Source organism: Ursus americanus, chromosome 8 (assembly GCF_024610735.1).
Source record: "Ursus americanus isolate L20-20 chromosome 8, mUrsAme1.1.p, whole genome shotgun sequence".
NCBI lineage: Eukaryota > Metazoa > Chordata > Mammalia > Carnivora > Ursidae > Ursus > Ursus americanus.
The window spans coordinates 25,293,870-25,299,307 of NC_142134.1; the positions used below are offsets into that span (position 1 = coordinate 25,293,870).

Below are 5,438 nucleotides of genomic sequence, written 5' to 3' on the forward strand. Positions count from 1 at the left end.
GAAAAGTGTTAGCACTCAACCACTAACGAAAGTGAGTCAATGTGAAAATACAAATATCAGACAAAAGAGATTTCAAGCCAAAATGGATTCTGGCAGAGTGATATTTTATTTTGATAAATCACCCTCTACCAAGAAACGCATCCATAAGCCTTCATTTATTACAAATATATAATGGCAATTTTATATGATTCAGTATATATTTAAACAGAGCTGCAAAACACAATGCGAAGATTCAGAAACCCAAGGATAAATGGCTCACTCTGTTATTTGTCATAGAAATCTTCAAAACGTTTTTTTCCAAGATGAACAGATAGGGAAGAATACATAAAGATAAAGATGATTCGAATAACAATAAGCCTGACCTACTAAATAGATGCAAATAAAGTATAAATTTCTTTGCAGATTCCCATGGCACATTTAGTACCTACCAGCATACACATGAGAATCTTAGATTAATTGAGAAAGTAAGTTGTCTGGGAATAGTGATTGATATTTTAATATATTAATAGTTTATGTTATGTCCTAAGAAAAGTAAAAGAAGAACATAGGAGAAATAAACAAGAAAAGGCAAGATATTTCCATCATGTTTTGCGAACAGAGAAAAGCCAGGAAAGAGTGCCTGGTGTCCTGGGGGCCTGCAGGGAGGACCCCGGGGCCAGACGGCTCTGAGCCTCACGCCCTGTGTGGTCAGCACTCTTCTATTTCTGGGTTAAGGAGCTCAGGCTGCGCAGACGTGTCTGTGGAAACACGGCCTCCTAATCTGGAAGAGTAAGAAGGCTTAGACCCCAGGCTAGGGCGGGAGAGAGCCGGGGAGAAACTGTCTTCAGGAGTGGGCCTAGGTGTCAGGGAGACCTCCCCTTTCAAATCCTCCTCGCAGGCCTGATCTGATCGAGGTTATGAGGTGCCTACGGCCGTGAGGCAGGGAGCCCTGAACGCTTGGCTGCGGCTGTGGACATCCTCACTGCCTTTCTGGGAGAAGGTATGCCAGCCTGGGCCTGGGCCTTCTTTACCAGACTTGTAGGTCTGGAAGAAACTGCATCAGCCAGGGATCCCTCAGCCAACTCGGAAGACAGGATGGAAGTGACACCTGTGTGTTAAAGAGGCTTCCCCTTCCTTGTGTGTCATAGTAAAGAACACCAAAGACGGTAAGAGCTTTCTTTCTAGCCTAAAGTACAGAAACGAGGCCAACAGACATATATGCTTACACAGGAAATAAATACAGGTTTGGTTTGAGGACAGAGGTCAGAGAAAAGTCCCTGTTACCGACTCACCCAGGGAGGGTCTTTGCTGTGCGTGTTTTGAGGTTCAGAAGATAAACAATTACCAACATTTTGTTTTTTAAGATTTTATTTATTTTGGAGAGAGAGCATGCGGGCAGGTGAGCAAGCATGGGGGTGGGGCTGGGGGTGGGGGGGAGAGAATCCAAAGCCGACTCAGTGCCCAGTGCAGAGCCAATGAGGTGCTCCATCCCGGGACCAGGAGATCATAACTGGAACTGGAACCAAGAGTCTGGTGCTCAACCGTTTGAGCCACCCAGGTGCCCTCCAGCATTTTTTAAAAAAATGATAATGTCAGGTATGGATGATGCTAAGTCAAATCCTAGAAGGACAGGGTCTCAATTAGGTGGCCTCAATTACCTGAGAAGATGGCTCAGCTGGGGAATCACTAACTGGAAACCAGTTAGTCATTACTGAAAGGTGTTGATTCAACACTCTGAGACTACATCGGCTCATTTTCCATGTTTTTTGTTTTATGAAAGTTTTATGAAACTTTCACTTTTTCCCTTGAGAATTATTTTAGTTCTCCTTTCCATTCAATATTCTTAGTGACTTCTAGAATGTTCTTTGCAGATCTGTGGATGATACCACTTTCTTCTATTAAGGCAGCCATATGTGATACCTATTTAGTCAGAGCCACTTTCTAATTTCTTTCTTATATGGAAAAATTCTTAGAAAATATGGTTTATTGATTTTTAATTATCAAAGTTATAATAAAACTATATAAGTTAAAAATGAAAGTTTGTCACATAAGCACATTCCCCAGAGATAATCACTATTAACAGTTTGGTGTATGCTATTTGATTTTACACTTACTGATATATTTTTATATAGATGAGATCATGGTAAGCACACTGCTCTGCAATTTACTTTTCTTCATGTAATGATATATCTTGGGGATATTTTCATACCATTACATATAGATTTGCCTTGTTCTTTGTCATGGCTGAATACTGTTCCATTCCACTTCTAATGTACCATGATGTATTTTCTTAATTCTGTACTGATAAAATATTTAAGGTGGTTATTATTTTGGAGAGAGAGAAAGCACAGTAGGAGGTGGGGGAGGAGCAGAGGGAGAGAGAGAATCCTGAGCAGACTCCCTGCTGGGCACGGAGCCCCACTCAGGGCTTACATGGGGCTCGATCTCACCACCCTGAGATCATGACCTGAGCGGAAAACAAGAGTGGGCCGCTTAACCGACTGAGCCACCCAGATGCCCGCAGGAGAGAGATATTTTAAGAGATTTCTGAGGGCGTCATTTAAAAAGTTTTCTCATCTATGATTTTCATGACAGTGACAAACATTTGCAAAGTTCTCTTCATATAAAACCTCAGTTCACCCCTGTCACAACCCTGGAATGGAGCTGCCACCACCCATGCAGCATCCCGGTGTCTGGGTGCACCCTGCGCCCTTCCACAATGTATGAAGGCACATCCTTTTTGCCTTGATGACCAGGGTTAATTACTGCTGCCTGCGGAGAGCCTTCATTTCTTTCATCCCCACAGGTTGTTTCCAATAGTTTATCGCCCCATGGTAGCTGCTCCCTTCTCCCTCTGTGGCAGTGTCATATTTCTATCTCAGCATCTTTTTTATAGAATAGGTGACAAATTTCCCTTATTCTGCCACCATTTTTGGATTTATAAACTCATAAGAAACAAGGTGCCTAAAAGGCAAAAGAGAACTTATTTAATAATAACAATCTTAAACCCAGAAGTAATCACTTTATGCTTGTCTTGATCAGCTAGGGCAGCCATGACAAAATACCACAGGTGGGTGGTTCAACCAACATGTATTCATTTCTCACAGTTCTGGAGGCTGAGCAGTCCAGGATCAAGACGCCAGCAGATCTGATTTGTTTTGAGTGCCCTCTTCTTGGCTTGCAGATGGCCACCTCCTTGCTCACATGGCAGAGAATGAGAGAGAGAGAGAGAGATCTAGTCTCTCTTCCTCTTCTTGTAAGGACACTTATCGCATCATGTGGTCACCACCCTCATGTCCTCACCTAACCTAATGACCTCCCCAAAGCCCCACCTCCAAATACCATCACACTGGGAGTTGGGACTTCAATTTGGGAATTTGTGGGGCACACATTCAGTTCACAACAATGCTGTATTGAGATAGTATGTCTTTTACTGTCTCCTAAATTTGAGCCAGAGACATGTTTTTGGTTACTGATATTTTAAAATAAATATATCAGATCCAATCTAGCAACATATATTGAGATTCTACCATATACCAAGAACACTTTAAATACATTACTTATTATTCTCAAGCATATAGAGAGATGAGAAAACTGAGTTTATGGGAGGTTAAGCGACCCAGGTCTAGTGAAAAGCTGAGCTGGAATTCTCCCCTGTATCTGGGCACTCCCCAAACCCGAACACTTTATCACACAACGGGTCTCCTTAGGCAGGTTACCGATTACCAGAACAAGTTGTGAATTGGAGGACTCAGTCATTGCTGATGCCCTCTTTCAGCTCTAAGACTGTTCAGGTATCTAGGAAAGTTGGGTTGATTTGGTCGTGATGGATACTCATTTTGACCCATTACTCAGATTCTGGTTTCATGATATCTCTTACCTCTGGGAATCATTTTGCACACACATACAAAAGAGATCATAGTCTTTTTTTCTTTGATTATTTAGTCAAAATAAGCTAACCAACATAAGCAAGGTGAGACTTCTCTTTGATTTGCAAGGGAAAAGATAATAACTGTTTGACAGTCCCCAATAAAATAACCTTTAAAAATAAAGGAAGTAGAGTGGGGTAGATGTGAGGGGGGGGGGAAAATATAGACGTACAATCCACTCTCAACATTAACTCAGTACATCTCATGTTGCTTCCTGAAAAGGAGCTAGAAAAGGATTGGTGTCTGTTGTATAAAAATAAACATGGCAATAAACAAACAAACAAACAAATAAATAAATAAATAAAGTAAAAATAAAAAGTTTATTCAATTAATATTTATTGAATCCCTGCCACACGTCAGATCCATGCCAATTTCTAGAGCTATAATGATGAATTTGCTCCCACGCAGTCTTTGCTCTCAAGGAACTGGTAGACAGAAAATAGGAAACTACATTATTGCAGTCATGGACATGTGAATAAGATATTCAGGAGCTCACAGGTGGGGCCTGTCAAATTGGCTTCCCTAAGGTGATGCCCAAAGTGAGCCTTAAGGAATGAGTAAAGTTAGCCAAGTTAGGCAAGAGGGGTGGGATAGGAAGAATATTCCAGGTCAGAACAAAAACGCATAGGTCATGGTAGTCAAAGAGCAGAGTTTGAAGAAAGCAGGGAAGAGAGATGAGGCTGGAAGAGTTAGCTTTTAAGGAGATGAGTTCTGTTTGTGGTACATGGAGTCTGAGGCACCCCAATGAAAGTTTAGCAGGAAGCTGGGTATATGGGGCTGATGTATATGGATAATCTGGGATGGAGATACAGTTTTGAGAGGTGGGAAGTGATAGTTGAATATGTGATATTGATTCAGTCATCCAGGGACCATGTTCATAGTGAGGAGACCTGACATTTGAGACTAGAGGACAAATAAAAATGGGCATTTAAAGGATAGAGAAAAGTGAGCTCAAAAAGGAAAGAGATAGTCAGAGAGGTAGAGCAAATGCAAGGGAGTCCACCATCATGGAAACCCAAGGAGTAGAATTTTGATCAAGGTGGGGCTTATGGTGACAGATGGTTTTGCTGTATGGGCAAGGTAAAGATTGAAAAGCATTGGAGACAATCAGCATGAAAGCTTTTGATCAATGGGTAAGATGAAAAAGTGGTTTTAAGAGGAATTAAGGAAAAAATATGTAGTCTACTCTTGAGAGAAGTCTGAATGAGAAGAAAAGGGGGACTGGCTGGTAGCTAGAGGGATATAGTCGTCAAAGGATGATGATGGTGGTGAATAGCTTTGAGATTGTACGAGAAGAGACTTCAGAATGTTTCTAGACTGAAAAGGAAAAGCTAGTAGAAAGGATGGAAACATAGGAGAGAGGTGAGGTGACAAATGGAATTTTCAGGGGAGGAACACCTCATGCACAGACACTGCAGAGGCGGGGAAGGTGCTCTCATAGGATAGTCTCACATTTTTATGATGTGGGAGACAAGGTCCATAGATAACTTGGTCTACCTGAACTAATACTCTGCCTGAATTCCCTTTCAG

At 41.7% G+C, this 5,438-nt stretch overlaps 1 protein-coding gene across 2 annotated transcripts in view; it reads left to right on the forward strand.

Moving 5' to 3' along the window:
* Positions 1-5,438, forward strand: part of NAAA (N-acylethanolamine acid amidase) — a 34,370-nt gene that overhangs the window by 28,758 nt on the left and 174 nt on the right. The window lies entirely within an intron of this gene.